The sequence below is a fragment of the Epinephelus fuscoguttatus genome, linkage group LG20 (genome assembly GCF_011397635.1).
Source record: "Epinephelus fuscoguttatus linkage group LG20, E.fuscoguttatus.final_Chr_v1".
Taxonomy (NCBI): Eukaryota; Metazoa; Chordata; class Actinopteri; order Perciformes; family Serranidae; genus Epinephelus; species Epinephelus fuscoguttatus.
In genome coordinates this window covers 9,771,293-9,793,706 of record NC_064771.1, presented here as the reverse complement: position 1 = coordinate 9,793,706, position 22,414 = coordinate 9,771,293, and the positions used below count along the sequence as shown (strand labels likewise).

The following is a 22,414-nucleotide window of genomic DNA, read 5'->3' as shown; positions in this document are numbered from 1 at the left end:
TGGGTGTTTGGTCATAACCATCCCATCTTGTTGTGTGTTTAGTGCTACTTCGAATAGTAAAAAACTAAGAGGTGATTATGGTAAACTTCCTTCTTGCTTAAAGGGATACCTTGCGGATTTTCAACTAAATTTATATCATAACAATGTGGGTAGTATGTGTAAATAAACTGTGGTAAACTTTCCTCAGTCTTACCAGTGCCAAGATCTCCCTGCTCATGTCCAAGCAAAAATAAAACCCTGGATGACTTGTTTCAAGATTTTCACATGCCCTTGAAGTGGATCAAGAGAGAGAGACTCCCCCACCCATCCTCCAACCCACCCCCACTCAAATGCAGACCCAACTCAGATCAAATGGTAAAACAAGGCAGTTCTGATCAAATACTAACCAAGATTCTGTAACTATATAGCCTTTTTGTAACCTGAAATGTTTTAGTGCACTGTTTGGCTGTAATACGAGAATTTTTGTAGCCAATGAAAAAGAGATGGTTACTGAGCTGTGCCACCATGACACACCCAAAATAATCGCATTTGGGTTCTTTCATAAACACAGTTATTCAACAAAGAAGATAAGTTGATCTGGCCTATAGCCATATCCACATGAATATTTATGAATATGGGCTGAAAGACTTAAGGTACAATGCTTTCAGTCACTTCAATTGAGATATTAATCCAAAAGAGGTACAAAACAAATCTGCTCTCCATTACTGTATTGCCACCATCTGGTAAGGTTTGGGGTTGGATGGATAGCATTCTTTAACAAACCTGGTTGATGATGCACTCTGGTACAAGAGTAAATATTGCTTATTTAGTATTATGATCATTAGCTTTTGGTTTTGGTTTGTGCTCTTCATCATGGACATGTGTTTCTACTGCCAGTATTACAGACTGCCTAAGTATGGTAATAAATGTTACATGACCTAGAGTTTCTTTCGTATGCAAGATCCCCAAAAACATATGTGATTGCAATCTGTGCAAAATGTGGCCCGACTCACTCCCTTGGCTCTTTAAAGCTGTTACATCAGCCACCAACTGATGTCAGACCAAGATCTTGAGAGTTCTCTGCCAGTCAGACAAATATGAGTTGAAAGGAGAAACATGGAGACAGATGGGGACAGTCCAATCCCGGTGCTTGTTCCAAAAGTCTCTGAACAGAGTGTGGACTGAATGACGTGGCCTATTTGAAGAACAAAGAAATCTCATGTTCTCGTCTCATATTCACCATTCTCCTGTTCTATTCCCTTACTTTTGTTTTTTAGTTATTATGGGAGGTCTATGGGGCCGCTCTACTGCTGAGCATGTAATATGGGTGCGTGACAACCTTGCTCAGTCTGCTTGTGACTCAACTGTCAAACTGAACCACTAATAACATCCTTTGATGGAGGGTTGGTGGAAGAGGAGAATAATGTGGGCTCAGAATGGTTGCAGGGAGATAGAAGGGAGAGAAAGCTCAGGAAATGCAATCAACTCAGTTTCTAGTCAAAATGGAGGAAATGGTCATTTGATTGTCAGAAGGCTAATAGCAGGAAGAAGATCAGAACAGCAGGAAATGAATTTTGGCCTGATACCGTGCAATCATGCAAATTACATATTGTTTCCAGGAAGTAGAAAAAATACTTTGATATTTAGTTCCAGCTATTTTCCATTAAAATTGATGCCAATGTAGCAGGCTGGAAGCTACTGAGATCCATAATCCCCAAACAAAAATGTATTTCATTCTTTTTACCCATGCAATCAGCAGACATCTTATTAGCTACAGTAGCCTGACAGCTGGAGCAACATGGATTCATCAAAATGCTTCAAACATTCCTCATTCTGTGCTAATTCAGCAGCACTGTTGAGTTTTTTGCCCACACAATGATGGCTGCTTTATACTGAGGCTCTGATTCTTGTTCCACGCCTACAAAGCTCATTAGACAGCTTCCCATCTAAACGTGGCACAAATTTTAACCAAATTTCAAAACTGGCAAAAGAAAATGCAAATGAACGTGTGTTTCTATCCACAACAGTTACAGTATGTAAATATAAGGAGTTAAGTGAATCGTACTAAACAGTTGGTGGTACTTATTCTCCAGTTGGCTGCAATTTCACTATTGCAGAAGGAGAGGAGGCAATGAGATGTTAAGAGCACCAGTCATCACCAGCCATAGATGTATAATGACAGCAACACCATACTGGACCCCAAGTCCAATGGAATTGCTCCCTGGCACATACACCAAACAAAAAAGGATATCCAGGATATTCGGCCCACTGAATATGCACAGTAGTGTTTCTCGCACTGAGTTTGCCCACAAGTTCCCATTAGGCTCATAGACTTTACATTGTGATGACATTACAGAATTTCTAAAGGTCTAGTGTGTAAGATTTAGGTGGACTTAGTGGCATGTAGCAGTGAGGATTGCAGATTGCAACCAGCTGCAGTGATGCGGGCGCTGTGCCAGGCTGTTGTGGTGAAGAGGGAGCTGAAGCTATAGACTGGCTGGTCCATCTACATCTCAACCCTCACCTATGGTCATGAGCTTTGGGTAATGACCGAAAGAATGAGATTGCGGATACAAGCGGCCAAAATGAGTTTCCTCTGTGGGGCGGCTGAGCTCAACCGATATCCTGTGGGAGCTCGGAGTAGAGCCGCTGCTCCTTCACATTGAAAAGGGGCAGGTTGAGGTGGTTGGGACATTTGATTTGGATGCCCCCCATCCAGCTAGAAGTGTTCCTGGGTACGTCCAACTGGTAGGAGGCCCCAGGGCAGACCCAGAACATGCTGGAGGTATTATATATCTCATCTGACCTAGGAATGCTTTGGGGTGCCCTAGGAGGAGGTGAAAAGCATTGCTGTAGAGAGGGACTTCTAGGGGGCTTTGCTTGCCCGACTGCGCCCATGACCAGACCCCAGATAAGTGGATGAAAATGGATGGATGGATGGATGGATGGATGGATGGATGGATGGATGGATGGATGGATAGAACCAGCTGAAATTTCACCAGGTTAGAATCCTTCAGTGTTCATTGTTTCGGAGCTTTTTGCCAGGATCTGAATTATCCACAGTCTTTCGCTCCAAAATAAATGGACCAGGATATTAAAACCAGTAAAAACACTGAACAAAGCAGCTGAACGTTAGAAATCAGTGTTTCTGCGATGCTATTTTGCATGTTCGAGAATAGCTGCCAGCCCAGCACCTGCTAATGTGTGCTTGCCTTTTTCAGATGATCTTTATCGGTAGCCGAATTATCTACAAAGGTCTCAACATCTACAAAGGTCTCAACATCACATCAAACAGATCCAGTGATTTCAACCAGTAAAAACACAAAATAAAGCAGTTACACTTGCTCTTACCACTGAGGGGCTGCAAGCTATGATTAACATTAAAAAATGTTTTACAAATACACATCCTCCATGGATCAAAAATGTATTATAGAAAGTGTCAAAATTAAACTTGTCTGCAGTTCGAGGTTTCCTGTCCTGTCTCTTTTGGGGAATTGAAAACGGTGGAAAGCATAATGGAAATATGACATTTGTTTGTTTTGTGTATCAGTGTAAGAAAGGTTACAGTCTCCTCATGAGTCCCATGTTCGCCTGCCGCTATTTTAAGACTCCTCAGTGGAGCAGAGGCTTCAGTGGGTGTTGAGGTTGCATGTTTCATGTATGTCTTAATTTATTCATCAAGTCTGTTTCCATTCAATTTTTAATTGATACACCAACTTTTCCACATCAGCCAAGCATGAAAACTGATTTTTAGACAGTGTTTCTACTCAGGTTTATTAATGTGTAAATTGAAAATGCACAAAAAATAAGCGGATGGAAACTCATGTATAGTTGCAACACATCAGATATCAGATTAGATAACACATTACTATGTCAATGAGGACATCTGAAGCTTCAAACTTCCTTAACGAGCAAGTATGATACACCACATCCTCAAGTGAATATAAAACTGGCCACTAAACCTGGGAACAGTGAGGTCTGTGGTTTTTGACTTTTACAAATGTATTTTTAAGACTATGAGAACCACAAGCCAAATTCCATTCACTCCTGCTATACCAATGTGGGGACATACATTTTGGAGGCAGATGAAGTATAAATGTTATTCATTAACAGAATGAATAACAGATGATTGATGCAACAAAAACAGCCCTCTGTTATTGTGCATATGCCAGATTTAAAAAATGACCCATTGCCAAACAAGAACATTGATATTTAACATTCCAGCAAATCCATATTAAATACAAATTTGTCACATAAATGTCAGACTTTGGTCAAAAACTACTTCTTCTGCAGTTGTTCAGGGGAGACATTCTGTTGCCTGAATTGAACTGAGTGGCCACAGCATGCTACTGTGATCTGTTTGCTTATACATTCTGCAGCTACCAGCTCCAGTGGTTTCCCTGTATCTCAGCATACCCAATATATCATACATGTTAGCATGCATGGTGTTGATCCTTCACACACCCCGGTCTTTAATGCTTTTAACCTCCTGCTAGTCCTCAGAACATCCAGTTATCCATGACGTTATGGCGCACAGCTCAGATTTCCACTTCAGTCTCTCATCTCTCTCCCTGAATCATCAAACGGTGGAGGTTTTGCAACCAGGGTTGTCTGAGGTCATCATGGTTGTGTGACAGCTACATGACCTGTTGTTGACCCTCACAGCTGGACTCAGACCTCTGTGGCTCATAGCAGTGTGTCCTAAAAACACCCCTGCTAATGTATGTGTATCCTGTCTACACTTCTTCAGTCTAAATAATAGAATATAAACTTCCAGTAGCTCATGTAATAGGATATTCAATGAAATGATTCAAACTATATGCACACAGGGTCCACTTTAAAATGCAAGGACAAAATCTGATGACAGGGTACATATCCGTGCAGGTCACACAAAATAGAAGGGGCTAAAAATAAATACAACTACTGGAAGTTTCTGCAGCACATCAATGTCATAGCAAGGGTGCACATGAAGTGTCATATTTCAGTGGAGAGCATGCAACCAAATGTTTTTACTGACCAGCCCTATTGAGCTGGCAGGTCAACAAGAGTGAGTGTCCAATGCTGGCTGAATGAATAACCGTGTCAGTATTATTGAAATGTGCATTACGTGGCACACAAAGGCCTCAAGGACTTAAATTTGTAGCCTGAGAAAAAAGTACTCTTTTTAAAATAACTGGAAGAATATCAAAAAGCTCCAAGTTCAACTGCTTGACAATGCAAATAGCTAATCATGTGGCAGCAACTCAATGTATTTAGGCATGTAGACATGGTCAACATGACCTGCTTAAGTTCAAACCGAGCATCAGAATGGAGAGGAAAGGTGATTTAAGTGATTTTGAACATGGTGTGGGTGTTGGTGCTAGACGTCAAACCTTGAAGCAGATGGGTCACAGCCGCAGAAGACCACACCGGGTGCTGCTCCTGTCAGCTAAGAAGAGGAAACTGAAGCTACAATTCGCACAGGCTCACTAAAACTGGACAATATAAGATTGGAAAAGCGAATTTGATGTAAACAACATGAAAGCATGGGTGCATCCTGCCTTGTATCAACGGTTCAGGCTGCTGCTGGTGGTGTAATGGTGTGGGGGATATTTTCTTGGCCAGCAACACTTTGATAGATTTATTTTTCTGTGAAATGTAAAAACGCCAAAAAGGTTGCACTGCTGCGTCACATTGCCTCTGATATAATGAAGTTTTTATTTTAATAATTTTTAAATAGAATGCATTGCTTTTTTACTCAGTTATATTTATGCTGTAGTTTTTACTTGTTAAAGAGCCATGGAGAGAAAAAAATCGAAAAATTAAACCAGCCACATAAAATTACAGAAGAGCTCCATGATGCCCAAGTGGGCAAACATGGCTTTCATGGTCAGGATTTCAGTTACTACACAGTCCGAACCACCAAGCTAAAGCATCTGTATTTGATGACTTGAGAATGAGACTCACTGTCAGGTTAAAAAGTTCAGTATGACAACTTTGACCATTACTTTAGCTTACATTTTAGCTAACATTTAAAAGTATATATTAATTTCGACTGCATGATGTGAACTGCATATATTCTAATCCTAACTTGGGGGAAAAAAAGCATCATGTATCATCGTTCCTGTGGCCGCACTTGCCTGACAAGGACTAAATGCACAAACTTGCTATATTTAATTTCCCCATGGAGAGAGACTCTCACTGCAGCCTGTTCTTTTTTGTTCTGAAAATGTCGGTATACAACCCCATCCTGCAGACAATAAACAAGGTGCAGATGTTCCTCTGTGTCACCGGTGATGAGGATATACAGCAAGTGCTGGATGGAGCAATGAGTGACAACAACCCCACCCACATGTAAGACGACTGTTTGCAGTGGAAACGCAAGGGTCAAGGTACCAAAGGTACTCTACGGAAAGTGTTGGTGGAAACTGGGCTCAAATGTCTCCCCCTCTATTCCTGAGTTATGGTGTTGTGTAATGGCCAGTAAAGTTGGAAGATGGTCTTTGACCCTTTGAATATATAATTTTATCACATACTCCTTTTTTACATTTTTGTGAGATTGTCATAATTAGCATATGAATTCTCAGCTTATGGCCAACAACATGTCAAGGTGTTATTGCATTCATGAGAATAGTTTGAAAATGGTGAAGAAAAGCTGAATTATCAAAAACAGTTGATAACCACTGTTGTGATATCTGATATCGCTGATTGGGGTTTTATGCTTTGTCGAGCCACCTAAAGCAAAGAAAGGCTGACTCTTTCAAACTTGCTTCGCAGCATGACACTCAAGGCTCTTTCACTTGATTGTTGCCATAAATGTTGTTTTGGAGTAATTGCTAAATTGATTGATGGTGTGCATGAATGGCTTCCAAACAAATTGGGATGTCACAAAATCCTGTTAATAGCTACGTAACTCAGATTGAACAAAAGCTCCAGCAGATAAATATGAAAACAGCCATGTAGTGTCCGACTCTGCACAAACAACTTCTGCACAGTGAAGCTTAAAAATATGCAATTGAACAACAAGCAAAACACATTTTTTGAGTGGGGGGGTGGGGGGGGGGGGGGGGGCATTAATATCTGTATTGGGGGTCGCTAATGGTCCTTGGAGGCGTGGAGAAAAGTGATTTCTACTGTATAATGTTTTAGAAAATTCCCAGGTAAAGCAACAAAGTGCTCTCATATTAAGGAAGCTTTCCATATTTCAATGAAGGCACAAGGTTCTGCAACTGTTGTGACATACATCTCACAATTTAGTTAATTTGGAGAAGTGTTGACCTAAAGGCAGACAGAGAGTGGGCAGGTAGGATTAAATGCAGTACCTAAATCAAAGTTCAGGCTTACAGACGGGCAACTGACAGGCAGCTTGAAGTGAGGCTAACAAACAAAATAAATAGAGGAACCAGCAGGCAAACAGAACATCATAAACAGCTTGTAAAAAATGACAGGTTTCAGGTAGAAATGGCTAACAACAAAGCAAACAACATATCCTGGCAAACAACATGCAAAAGTGTCTTCTTTGTATAAACAGAGACAGTAATTGGAAATAGAGTGCAGCTGGGGAGGCAGGTGGCAGCTGATTACATACATACGAGCTACAGGTGTGAAGTGGGTTGGAAATGAACCCTCTCATGTGTGAAGACTATTTTTTTAGTCATACACTAAGGACTTTGCAGAGACTGGGGATCACTCAATTTGCAAAAGTACAGCTAGATTCCTTTGGAAATTATTTCCCATCCTGCCCCTGGTGGAAATATTACAGCAAACTCCCTTTAAGAAATATGACATTACTCTTTATGTTTTTATTTTTTCTAAAAGGCAGATGGAACAAATGCTGATTAAGAGATGGAATGGATTCACAAAAACTAGTGGAACAGTGGACTCCAAAATCTAAATTTCACCAATATGAGTGTTCTTTTGCAGGACACAGAAGTGCAGACTTCAGCCCGTACTTTATATGAATACCTGAGTGCACCTTTTTTAAGAAAACATAACAAAAATCTTGAATTATTTTGGTTTGATGAAAATGAGAAGCTGGACCGGTTGGCAAATAATGAGCTAGGGTGGGAGAGCCCTTCTGTGCGGAGTTTGCATGTTCTCCCCATGTCAGTGTGGGTTTTCTCCAGGTACTCCAGCTGTTCCTCCCACAGTCCAAAGACATGCAAGTTAATTGGTGACTCTAAATTGTCCGTAGGTGTGAATGTGAGTGTGAATGGTTGTCTGTCTCTATGTGTCAGCCCTGCGATAGTCTGGCAACCTGTCCAGGGTGTACCCCGCCTCCTGCCCAGCGTCAACTAGGATGGGCTCCCCCCCCCCCACCCCCACCCCCCCGTGACCCTCAAGAGGATGAAGCGGTTACAGAAAATGAATGAATGAATATTCGTGCACGTTTCCTGAAAGCTTATGGATACAGATTAAATGGAGCAGTGCCGTCAAAGATTGTGAAGGTAGTGTAGCGTAGTCTGAATAAGCTACAACTATAGGAGACAATGAAGAAATTTAAATAATGGCAGAACTTGATGAATCACTAATATGTAATAATATATAGTGAAATTAGTTACAAGAATTTTTGTCCGCGTCCAGATGTAGTTAATGGCCACACAGACCACAGCCGTCTATGAGACTGCTCTGTTTAAAGGTACAATATTATGACCTCCTACACCATCCCCTCGTTTGCTGTTGTGTGAAACTTTTGACTCTGCCCTCTAGTGCCATGTTTTGGCTTTATCTATGTTATCACTAAGGGTGGGGGAAAAAAAATCAATACAGCATAGTATCTTGATATTATTGTGTGGCAAGATTGTATTGTCACACAGTGCCAAGTACCGATTCTTTTATTTTATAAATTATTAATATAACAACTACAAATTAAACTTTGACAGCCTGCTAAAATAATATAATTAATTGCTTTTTCAGTCCATTAGATACATTTTGCAGCTGCAAAAAAATGGCTAAAGTGAGATGAAGAGACTGAAAACTTTATCTTATTAGATTAAACAGATGTTGACAAATTTTTCTCTACCTAGCTTAGTAACTGTTAATGCATAGGTTGTAGCATGTACACATGCGTGTTTTTAACTGTGTTTCAAAGTCTAGTAAAGCAATATAAACTAATATTCAGATATTATACTTTTCTGTATATATAAATGTCACTTATATGTCACATATACACATTACTCAAGGGTTAAGGTTAATGTTTGGTTTCCTTTATGCATTGATACATAATGAAGTGTTATTCTTCTCTGATGACTAGGTAGAGCTCACGTACCTTTGACTGAATGACGGTGTTCACATTGTTTGCCGGCTTAAAAATCTGAAGCTCCTGCACCCATCCATTTGTGAACTGCACATGAGACTTTAATGATTTATAACTTCGGAACTGCTCCGAAGTGTAGGCACTCACACTGCACACAAGGTAGGCGAAGATATCTGTTGTACAGAACTGCGGCAGTAGCTCCTCGTCACTGCTCCACTCTTTATTTGGAATTTCGTGTGAGTCCAAACCATTTATAGCGTTCATTTTCTCCATATACCGGTCCCTGGCTTCATGGTTTAATGTATCCCGGTAAATTCCCTTTCCTTTCTGGCATTTTAACATCTTTCTCCTCGCTTTTTCCACTCGATGCGACTCAATTACTGTGTTTGTTTACGCTTGCGAAGCTGCCCGTAGCCATCAACATGGCGGCGATAACCATGGTGACATCACTGCGCCCATTCCCTATTGATGCAAAATATGAAATTGATACCAGAATACATCTGAGTAGATCTTTGTTGTTGGACATGATTTATTCCATAAAAATGTTAGCATATCTTAGCACTATTTGGTTGTACATGTTTTTCAGTATAACATCATGATGGTCAGTTTGAGAACTTATCAGTAGTCAGGTAAAAGTCATCTGAAAATCTGCAGGGAAGACTAGTTGGGGATATACAAGAATCAAAAATCCAAGTTTATCTTCGGAAATTGATGCTCACAAAAAATACAGAAATCATCTAGTTAACTCATCATTGTGTAGTAGTTTAATAATGTAATGTATATGCAAAAGTATGGCTGCTACTTTGTAATGTTTGGTGGGGTTATCAAAGATTTTTTTGTTGGAAATGGATGGGGGGTTGACAACTGAGTAGCTAAAACTCAACCATACACTGGGCCAAAATATGAAAACTGTGTGCTGCAGCATTTATTTTTAATAATGTTGTCACCACTTTCACAGCACATGTAATCATCTAAGTCATTTTTAATTTGAATTATATTTATTTAATCTGGTATGTCAAGTCACCATATTAAAGTGTGTATTATTTTTGGGGGTAACATCCACCATTTATTTAACATTGTAGTAGAGCATTGCATACCTTGCCAACTCGGTGTCACTCTGAAGTCATTGAAATCCTGTGCTTGGTCGGTGACTTCTGGCGACGAAAGAAGCCATCCTTTACCGTCAGCATTACAAGTGGCCAGCCTCTATTATTGTTTAACGGCACCGATTGCAATTTTTTGGGACGATACCGATTTCCGATTTGCAGAGTGTTTGGATGGCCAATTCCGATTTTGGCCGATTCCGATTTCATTTTTTTCAAACCACTTTACAGCACACAAGATATTGCAATATTTTCTATCTTTCCTTTATTAGAAGATTTTAACAGGAAAAAAAATAAAATAAAATTCACACAGGGCTTTACATCTACAAAATGCAGTGCTATGGACAGGCTTCCGCTCCCGTGAGAATGCTCACGTCAGTAAGCGCACGGACATGGACACGTGCATCTTCGGCACGCGGACACGCACTTTGTCAGTTTCAAGCAGCACAGCGAGAGCTCTGCTCCGCTCCTTTAAGTTTAACACGGACAATTAACAACTTTCTCCTTCTCTCTTTTGATGTGCGTGTATGAATGATTAAAGGGATAGTGCGCCCAAAAATGAAAATTCAGCCATTATCTATTCACCCATATGCCTAGGGAGGTTCAGATTAAGTTTTAGAGTCCTCACATCCCTTGCGGAGATCCAAGGGGAGAGGGGATAGCAGCACAACTCCACCTAATGCAGGCTGGGCGCCCCAGATTAAAACGTCCAAAAAACACATAATTGAAACCATAGAATATCTCCATACTGCTCATCCGTACTGATCTGAAGCCCCAACATAAAAAAGTTGTTTGGAAAAACTTCATTTAAACTCTGTTTTTAGCCTCATTGTAGCCTGTAGCTCTAGCTGCCTCTCTGTGGACAGTGCTCACGTGTGTGCGCTTGCGCGAGACATGGGCACCGCCTTCATGTGTGCTCATGTGCTTTCGCTGGTCTTGCGTGCAAGCACGCACACGTAAGCTCGGTGTACACAGAAGCAGTTAGAGCTACAGGCTGCTTTTCATGTCGAATCTGGACATGAAAAGTCCATGACCAAAGGTCCATGAGGTCGGAGTTAGTCCATGTTGGCCTTTCGGCCACTCAAGTATTTCCACTTTAGTGGTGTCACTTAGGGTTGCCACCCATCCTATCTAACACAGCATTGTCTGGTATTAAAATAAAATAAACTATCCCATACTGAATCAATATGGGATGCGATTCCTCCTGTATTTCCATGCTCACCCTACTCTAATGCATACACTATGTTTTCACATGATTGGTGTGACATGGAAAATATTTGACAAGAAGAGTTTCAGGAGACAAGCATAAAATTATTAAATCAGATTTGCAGAGGAGACTGACACAGAATGACAGGTCTGTCACTCGTGTGACACGCGTCATCGTGGCCGTGGTTAAAAAGGCTCAGATGTGTTTTTCTGTTTGTTTTTTTTAATGTTGGCAAATACATGCAGCTCAGGTCTGCTTGTAAAAAGAAAAAGGCTGTCCTAACACAGACCTGAATGAAGCTCAGTCCTGTCAATGGGAATGAGTACAATGAGAGTATTTTCTGTGTGAACCAAAGCAAAATACAGCAGGGGACTATGATGTCCAAGCAGTGAAAAGGCCAAATCACTGGATCAGTGGAAACAATGACAGTGTGTCTGTGTGTACGTGTGATATGTGAGAAATTTTAACAATAAGCCACTTGGTGGAAATGAATCTTCCAAAGAAAGGGTCTACATCCTTCCTGAAAGGTGTTGGACGCATGGTGAAAATTAGACTTACTTTATAATGCCTACATAAAGGAAGATAATATGCTGTAAGATTACCAACCTATTGGACACTGATGAATATGAATCTGCCAAAAGCTAGCCCATCTTTTATGGAAGGTTTTGGACTTAAGGTTAATCTTTATTTTAAAGCTTACATCCAGAAAAGTTCTGATGACTCTTGCAAATAAATGTATTGTTCAGTCATCCATTATAGTGGCTTCTATGGTCTACCAGGTACTTTGCTATTTCTGAGTTTTTCAATGGGTACTTGCTTCTTCTAAATGTACCAAATGGTTTATTTTGACAAACCAAACATTTTGCTAATGTCTATGATCTGATGTTTTAATCCTTTATCTAACTGATGAAACGTTGCTTTACTTTTATGGCCTCTTTATTTCCTATACATTTATGTTGAGAGTAGCAGAGGACTTTGGAACTGACCAGAATGCCAAACGTGAAGTGTCTGACATTAAAAATCTCATGAGGGAGGACCCCTACAGTCTCTTTCTTTAGTTTTGTCCCTTGGGCATTGGACGTCTAGCCAGGTGTCCTTCAAGGTAGGAAAAAGAAGCATAATTTGGAGTAGACTGCAAATAATCTAGAAACTGTGTGAAAATATCAATCCATCCTTTTCATCTGTTTCTATGAGGCTGGGTCGGGGAGCCGTAGGTTTGGCAGGCAGGTCTGAAAAGACGGTCCTGTAAATTAATAGAAAGAAAGTTTCTTTTTACCTAGGATGTGAGAATGAATGAGATTTTTTTTAACCCAACACTCACTCTTAGCTCTAACTATCTACAGTGTTATGTCATATTTCATGGTGAGAACTGTGAAAGTCCATCATTTATCAGCAAGGTCCAAAGTAAATCTAGCATGCAGTGAAGCCAGCTTTGTCAGAGCAGACAGGGACTGAGGTTCTTGCTGCTTACTAAACTCCCACACTAGCTTTCCCTTGTCAATATAATAGGCTGAGCAGACTCAATTACAGCAAGGGAAGCCTGCACAGGAAAACAACAACAGAGGAGGAGAGAATTTTTCTACCATTCTGGGATAAAAAGGGAAAAAGTCCTAGATCCAGTGCTCTGTTTCTATGCACATGCATCATTAAAAGTTCTGATAGCTTCTTGTAGCCAGGTGTAAAGGTGGAGCAATGTAGAGAACCTCTCACATGGACAGGAGGTCGCTGGTAGTATAAGATAGATGGAGAGGATACAATGGATGTTGGAGTTCTTTTGCAGTTGCCAGCGTGGTTTAAGGTTGGTTCTTTACCTTCCTCTATCTTTATCTTTGAGTCTCTTGGTTGAGTCTGGCTGAGGGAGGTCTTATTTTTACCACAGCACCTTGATAGGTTGTTTTGTTTGTAAGTGTGGAAAGTGCTGAAGGTGTTAGGTATGTAGCAAGCACTGCTGTCTTAGAATTTTCCACAAACCTGGTGTTTAGTTGGCTTGTCACATGGTTAATAAAAGGATACAAATGTTTGAGTCTATAATTTTCTTTTATTGACTGTGATGGTGTGTTGTCAATGTTTTCTGCTTTTTTAACAGCATGTCAATGGTGCTGGCAAGTTCTGTTGATTTTCCATGAATTTTACCAAAGCCCTCCTCAGTTTGTGCTGCTATGCAATAGTCACAGTCCTGTGAGCATTCACATGTACATGCATTGCTAAGACTAGGCTTAAGTTTGGTTGGTGCAATTACTAAATACCAGATGATGCCACCTGCTTATGGACTATATCTGTGATTCAAAATGATTCCCAGTGCTTTTCTTTTTTTTTTTAATTTTGCTTCTACAGAGACAAGTTTCATGAATACCATTCAGATATCCTATCACTGATCTGCATCTACTCAGGAATATACACCAATTAGCCAAAATATTAAAACCACTGACAGATGTATTAATTAACATTTATCATCTTGTTACAATGCAATGGTCTGCTGGGAAACCTTTGGTCATGGCATTTATGTGGATGCCACCAGAGATGCAATACCCACCCAAACACTGTTCCAGACAAGTGGCCATGGCAACAGCACTCCCAGTAGCATAGCCCCCTACAGCAGGACAATGTGCAATGTCATACCGCAAACACTACTCAGAAATGGCCTGAGAGATGTGACATAGAGCTGCTTAAGGTATTGACCTGACCTCCAAATTCCCCAAGTCCCAATCAGATCAAGCATTCATGGGATGTGCCGGTAGCTTATAGGTAGCCATGATGCACAGTGGGGCCTCCTTGGATCGGACTTGGTTCTGACCTGTCAAGGCATGGACGTAGGACCCACTGGGGTTGTCCTGTGTTCTCTCACACCAGTGCGTTGGTAGTGGATCCTTTGATTCCTGTGGGTTGGAAGGTGGTGTACCAGCATTAAACAATGCACCATGCCACATCACAAAATCTGCTCAGACATGGCCTGAGGAATGTGACAAATTGCTCAAAGCATTGACTTGGTCTACGAATTCCCCAGATCCCAACCTGATCAAGCATCTGTGGGACGTGCAGGTACCCCACTTCACAACCCACAGGACTCAAAGGATTCACCAGCACAAGTTTCAGACAACACAGAACACCCCCAGTGGGCCCTGTGTCCATGCCTCAACAGATCAGAGCTAAGTCCAAATCAAGGACACACCACCATATCTCAGGGGTACCTCTGGGGTAGGAATGGGAATTGATAGGATTTTATCGATATCAATGCCATTATCGATTCTGCTTATCGATCCGATTCTTTATCGATTCCCTCATCGATTCCTCCTGTGAATTAATGGTATCACCTCCTGTTGTTTGTAACCCAATACATCTGCTTTCAGAACGTTTTATTATGAACCTTAAAGCCATGGTCTAGTTTAGAAAGATGATGAGAAAGATTTGAAAAAAAGCATCCCCACCCTCAGTGTGTCAACACTACGCAGCTAGCGCAGCTAACTCAGGTGAGGCAGCTAATGCAGCTAGCCCAGCATATTGTAACAACAAATAGCGTGCAAATCAACTCAACTGCCCTCATCTTACCATCCTTGGTGTTCCCATGAAATCTGACAACAGGGGCGGGGATGCGCCGAAGCTCCACAGTGAGCTAGCAGCTCCAGGGAGGCTAACAACAACAGCGCCCCGCCCGCCGTCCACCTGGAGCGGGGATGCCCCGAAGCTCAAAACTGGGCTAGCAGCTCCAGGGAGGCTAACAACAACAACGCCCCACCCGCCATCCACCTGGAGCGGGGATGCACCGAAGCTCCACAGTGAGCTAGCAGCTCCAGGGAGGCTAACAACAGCGTGAAGTGAAGTTACGGCTTTGACCGCTTCTGTCTCTCCGCCATTACGTCTTCTTTGTTGTTGAACGTGCTGCTCACTGACGAGCATAGATTCGGCGTAATGAAAAGAATCGATAAGGAAATCGTTAAGCATAAAGGCTAATGATGTCGATGAATTGGACCAGTTGGAACCGGTTCTTAACAGGAACCGGTTCTCGATTCCCATCCCTACTCTGGGGTACCCACTAATGCTTGATTGGATTGGCATCTGGGGAATTCAGAGGCCAGGTAGATGCCTTTAACTCTTTGACACGCTCCTCAAGCCACTCCTGGGCAGTTTTTGTAGTGTATCATGATTCATTGTCCTACCCTTTTGCTTTCATATTGCAATTATGCAAGCGCACTGAAGAAGTAGACATGACATACCTATGTCCTGTTATCATCACCTACGTGAGCTGTGTCTTCCTATACTTGACATTGACTGGTTTGTAGACAGGCTTTCCCATACTCTCGGATCCCTTCTCTCTCATTCACTCAGAGAACTGAAAAGAGTTTTTGTGAGTTTTTCAAAGTGGCTAGTTGTCTCCACTTCTCCCAATGTGCTACCGCAGCTCATTTTGTTATGTTGAGTTATGTTATGTTCATGAAAAAAAACAAAACTGAAATGAACACGGTACATTTACTGCCACTCAACAACTTTCCTGCTAATTTCTCCTCTGCTCCAATCTCTAGCACCTGTCTGCTCTGAGGGCAGCCACCATCACTCTCTCTGTCACTAAACCACACACACTTCGCACTAAGGCACTACACTACTCTTATCACTTGACGATAGCCTGCCAAAACTTCCTGTAATTGGTCCAGAGGTCTGAACCATCCAAAAAATGTTCTCACATGAAGAAGGAAACAAACCATGGTGAAACCGAGATCACCTCTTTTCATTGGACCAGGGTCTGGCTGTTTGGTCCCGCGGTGTCACACCTTTAATTTTGGTTTGGGTCAAACTGAGAAGTCCAGAAGTCTGGACTAAACAAGGAAAGTGTGAAAGGGCTCTATGTTTACTCATGGTTATATTTGAAGTACTTATTCTTGAGAAGGCTGTAGTTATTTTCATCTCTTCGTAGTTTAACACTTTGCTGAAATGTGTCTCTTTGACTGACATCAGATCTCTTACGTCTCTTTCCTCTCCAGTCACCTCTCTTCCAGCCTCATCTCCTCGAGTACGTCTTGTCTCTCTCTGTTTTCTCTTTGTGTCTCCTGTTCTCTTCCTCTCAGCCTCTGTTCTGTTCTCTTGTTGCATTCCATAACTTGCCCCCTCTTTCTCATATCCTCTTGCCTCTCTGCCTCCAACATTACATTGTTTCTGTTACATTTCTCTCCCCGTCCTCAACTCGCTCTCACCCTCTGTTTTCACTGCCTGTGCTTTTCTATGTGACTCTCCACTTGTCTCTTCTGTCTGCCAAAGCAAATAAAAATAATATGGTAAAATGATATACGCCTTTTTTTATTTCAACTTTGTGTTGGTTTGCATCATTCTGGATTTGAATGACAGAAATGTGTCTCAATCAGTAAATAAATGTAAGAAAAATGTATGGTTTACAGTACTATATTTATACAATACTGTATTATTACACTGTAATTATTTTTTAACAGTAATGCAATTATTTTTTATTGTATGCACCTGACCTCGGGAAAAACACCCAGGTCCAGACCTCAGTGACTTCAGTGATGGGTGCAGCCATGACCTCCACCTCTATGATGTAAGCTTTTACAGCAGCACTCACTGAACCATAATTTATGTGTCAACATGACAGCTTGAAAGGAAGGGAAGATGACACGAAGACTTAATGTGGGAAGTCAAACTTCATGACATCCAAACATTACTCAAAGCCCGGAGGGCAAAGCCTGTCTTGATTTGAAACATTTGGGTTTTAAGATTTAACAGGCACGGCGGCAATTAAGGCAAGGTGTGAGGAGGTCAGAGTGGATTACAGGACGGGAGATACAGTAGTGATAGTAAAGGGCAGAGGTAGATTGTAATGGTGTCAATCTCAACAAAGAGGGGACAAATGAAGAAGAGAGCTGTGCGGGATTAGGGGTAAAATATGGCAGAAACGGAGATATCTAAAGGAGGCTGGGGACAGACACAGCCGGAAGGAAAAGTGAGGGCAGAAATGGATAGTGAAAGAGAGGGATCAAGGCTGAGAATTCAAGGCAGGCTGAAAAGGCTGAACCGTATGTCAACTACACACTATTTTCTGCCCTACAGCCTCCAAGGTTATCAAAACTATTTAATTAAGCCACATGGCACATTACATCCACATTTGTGTATTGGCAAGCGCCCAAAAATCTGGGTTCTAAATGTTATCCATGCAGGTGTACACTGTACATGCTAATTGTTTCTCAGTTTATCTGTAGAATACAGCATGCCATGACTGGAAGGTTCAGCCATTTTCTTCAGAAAGAAAGCAAGGCAGAGTTGCCAAATCTCACACTTTTGTAATAAGACACCTGCTTTCAGACTCTGTCTCATGCTGCCTTAAGAAACCCCACACTGAATAAGAGGAAGCTTACAATACCACTGCTTGATGGAAAATATAGCTATGAAGATTAAATAGGTTTCCTCCATACAGGAAGGTGACTGAACATTAGGCTTTTCTCCACATTTTATCACTGACAACATTACAGAGCACATAGGTGCATGCACAGAGCTCTCCAAAACCACTAAGCTGCTACGCACAGATTCCAAGTGATACAGCCAAATCATTTTGAATAAATCAAGCTGCTCCAGGATGAGTCCAGCTCCATCTAATCTGACAGGATATTCTATTCCAAAAGTCCAAACTATGCCTTCTGTGCAGAATCAAAAATGTTTTTCTGTCCTGTGAAATTTATTATTACAGAGCGTTGCGTTCTACCCTGGGAACCAGACAATTTGTGAGCTCACGTTTTATTTGCTCTTGCAGATATGTCTGGCCCCCCTCCCATTGTTGAAATAGATTTCCAGCAGGCCAGGGCCAATCACAAAGGTTGATCTGGCTCGCGGCATGTTTGAGACAATGACTTATAACTTGTGGAGCCTTTGCACTTTACACAAAGTATGAGATGAAATCATTATTGCACCGTCAGGTCAGGGATACAATTGTGAACATGAACCTAGCTTAGGAAAGAGGAGCACCATTGAGGCATTCTCAAAAACAACCAAGATCGCTGCAGCTGATGTGAAACTTTCTGTTGAAGCACTCAAAATCTGATGACTAAAACAGCATCACTCTGTCACAGACACATTGATGCTGCACCATCACAGCTCATCTCTGCATATTGTACTTTTTCCATTTGTCTCTCACTTGGCGCCACATCATGTTCATTGCGCTGATTAGTTGTAGCTCTATCAAGTTGTGTCCAGAGGCATTTTGGTCTGCAGTCATTGATTACTGCACTCTTCAAATCAAATCAACTGAGAGGTTTCAGACAAACTCGCATTTGCAATTTCTGGCGATGTCAGGCTTGGTTAGTTCTGCTTCTTAAATGCAATGTCTCCATATTTGCAGCTGGGAGATTATGTTGTGCAATGAAGTGTATCAGTGTACTGAATGCAACCTCTCAAAAAGACTGTCCTGCCAAGAAGAATGATATCATCAGCTGTTTCAGCAAATCGCCAAAAGCAGTGCCTTTTAAGCCTTCCAGCACGTGTAGTAATTATAACTCGTGTTGTCTGGGAGCAAAGAAGAAAGTCAGGTCCACAGAGGGAGGAGGCTGGGTGGATGGATGGGTAGTAACAGCAGACTTTAAAACAAGAGACTGTTGGTCTTCTGTTTCTTTCCAACAGTGGGAGTAAACAATTGTTTCTTTTAGCTGCCATTGTTTCCTAACCTTAGCCAAGTGGTTACTATTACAGACATTGACCTATGGCTAAGCCACGCCCCCTCCACTCACTTGGACACAATATCAACATTCAGTGACCGGCGCTATGGCAGGTGTCACGTACACGGCATTTCACAGGAGGCAGTTGATGATTTTTGGAGACATAACGATCAGATGTCATTGAGAAGTAACCAAAAGGGCCTAAACTACGCATTGGAGGGATATATTAATCATTTTATTGTTGAGAAGGTCGATGAAAAGCTTAAATTACAAGCCAAAATTTACAGGTCACAGTGTAAGCATGATAAACCGCATCTCGTTTGCCGAAACTGTGGCGCATCAAAGTGCCACTGAAGTTAATGTTTTTGGCTCAGAATATGAGAAAAGGATAACAGCCTTTTTACCATCTTTACCAACAGTGTCTCTCCGTTAGTTTGGTGTTACAGTATTTACATTGAATCATTCAGCATAACGTTTGCCAACCTTTGTTATCTCTGCAATTACAGATAAGTTAATGAAGCTAAGCTCCAGAAGTTAGTGTTAGCTTAACTAGAGCCCTTTGGACAACAGCTAACAAAGATGTACGATCACCAAAGTACAAAAACTAGAACGAAATAGGCTAACGAACTCCCAGCAAACAAGGTGACATGATGAACAACGCAGCTAGGAGCTAACGTTAGGCTAGCTTTAGCTAACGTTAGCTAGAGATGTTAAAGATAGCTTTATATTTCTTTCCAGCAAAGTGACAATAAGTTGCCTCAAACACGATGTTGACTTACCTTAGAACAGATGTAGACATCATTGTTAATCTTATTCACGTTGAGTTGATGTTGTGGTCAAACATTACCGCACAACTTTATCTAAAGGAGACACTTTTCATTTGGTCAAGAGGATGGTGGATGGTGTAACATCTAGGCAAGACACCTGCCGCTGCAGACGACTGCTTGAGAACAACAAACAAAAATAAGTTTTCAGTAAGTCATCACTGTGTTTCCACTGTGGAAACTCAATGAAATGCCAGCATTTTTGCTGGCAACTGGGTTGGTTTGATACATCTACCTGTGAGATGTCTGCCTCTATCATAACACAATGGATGTGATTAGAATTTCTATAGACCTCACTGTGGAGAGTTTTAACTGAGACTAATTTCCACTTAGGAAATAGTCCCTATGGAAACTGTCCAAGTGTGGTCTGTGGTAATTCCATTTAGCTACAAATATCTCAAAACATGGACAAATAAAAGCAAGCCTCCAGGCAACACAGGCTTACATTCAACTGAATTACTGTATCTCCCTGACATTAGTGACCTAACCAATAGTAAAGCCATTAGAGGGCTACACGTGTTCACAGGAGCTGGAGTTACTAAAGATAACAGTTATTTTCAGTAGGTTCCCAATTGCTTTTTTGAAATTATACACTATTTTCCATTTATCACTGTAATACACCATCAGAACACCCACCCAAAGATTACTTTTAAAAGGTCAAAATTCAAGGCAGTGTTTTATTAAATGGTGTCTGGAGTGCTTTTAATATGGTTTCAGATAAATTGATTCATCCTTATGTTAAAACTAACCTATTTTTAACAAAGTCCCTGAGGCTGACAGAGAAAAACACCTTTTAATTAAGGTTTTTGCTGTCTTTGCTGCTGGAACAGTCTGTCTGTGTAGCCGGTTATTGAAGCAGTCAATGACAGATTTCCACCGAGTAAGTTGAGCGGACTGACCAGTTTTGTTCAGTTGCAGCCAGTGCCGTTGCTAATATTTTCACGGATGACCAACAGTAATGAAGTTAAAAACACATGCAAATTTGCTGTAGTTTAAATGTGCAGAGCTTGTTCTATCTACAGACCATTTGTTGTTTGCAACAACAATTTTTAAACTGGTTATTCCTATAGTTTGGTTATGGCATGAGTAGGTTTAGGCAATTAAAACCTAGATGAATAGGGTGAGATAGAGATTGTTATCATGGCAAATTAATTATTATTAATGTTTTGTTTGATATCAACAATGGATTAAACACATAGTCAGAATATAATGATGCACGGCATGACAGCCAAAATATCTCAATCACCCCCTAGTGGCTGGCTGCAGTATAGGTCATAAAGCTCACTCCTTTCATGTTAGCAAGTGGGACAATGGCCAAACAAAAACGTCAAAGTTCACATTAAATGTCCGGTGTGTAGGATTTAGTGGCATCTCGTGGTGAGGTTACAGGTTGCATATAGGAGAACTACTGCCGCATGTAAAATTACATAGATAATCGGCACTGCTTCTGCGCTGTTTGGCCTATAGAGCAGGCATAATATGGATTTGGCTCCAAAGCCCCCTTGGAATAGAAGACAATTGTGCCCCTCTTCCAACTGGATTTGGCAAAAGCTTGATTTAATGACTGGTTCCTTTGGTGATGAAAATGTTGTCGCTGTTTTGTTACACTGATTAGCTGAAGGAGTTTGTCTGTCAAGGTAAGTATTCCCACCACTGAAAGTGTTTGGGGCAGAACTGAGTCCAGACTGATACAGAGAGCTAAACAGAATGTTGAGCTCGTGTCATCAGAATGGTCTTACCAGGCTAATGGCTAAAGTTTAGTCAGGAAGACTGTGCTATTGCATTTGTAGGCCTGTAATCTATTTCTCATTCCATCTGTCATTCACTCCTTGCATGCATGCTAACTTAAAAATTCTTGCTGTCATTGTCAGGGGCTGCTAAATGAGATTTTAGCTGGTCACATTAAGCCAACAGCACAGTGACACACCTGTATGGTTAGTCATCTTGCTGCTGTCCTTTTAAATATGATTCTCTTTCTGCCTTTATGCTGCAGTGTTGTGCACCCTCCATCTTCCCATCACCCTCTAGTCTTCGTAGATTCATCAGCCTCATCAGCCATCAGTCTCAGCAGAATCATCAGCCACCACCACCACCAGTGTCTGGCCTCAATGGGGGATTTATCTTGCTGCTGCTCAGGGCAGACGCCCCTTGATTCGAAAATCTCCCTATAGATTCTTAGTGTCAGAGTCTTCTGTCAGATCCTATGACATATCGTCTGTTAATCTGTACACCTGTAATCTGTAATAAACAGTTATCTTTATTTCATTCACCTGTCTGATATCAATTTGGAATTTTTCAAATTGACATGTTCCCGCTTATTCCACATCTTTTACTTCCATCATAGGTTAGTGTGTTTTAGGCATTCTAGATTACAACAAAGCTGATGAAATGAACACTTTTCTGATGTAAAAAATATGTCA

The 22,414-nt window shown here is 41.2% G+C and overlaps 1 protein-coding gene across 1 annotated transcript in view; it reads left to right on the top strand.

Moving 5' to 3' along the window:
• The window catches only part of LOC125881218 (urotensin-2 receptor), a 149,222-nt gene extending 127,122 nt beyond the window's left edge, over positions 1–22,100 (top strand). Inside the window, exon 4 of the mRNA XM_049564283.1 lies at positions 21,988–22,100. The gene's annotated coding sequence lies outside the window, so the exon portion shown is untranslated. The remainder of the gene's footprint in view (positions 1–21,987) is intronic.
• Positions 22,101–22,414: the final 314 nt, after the last annotated feature.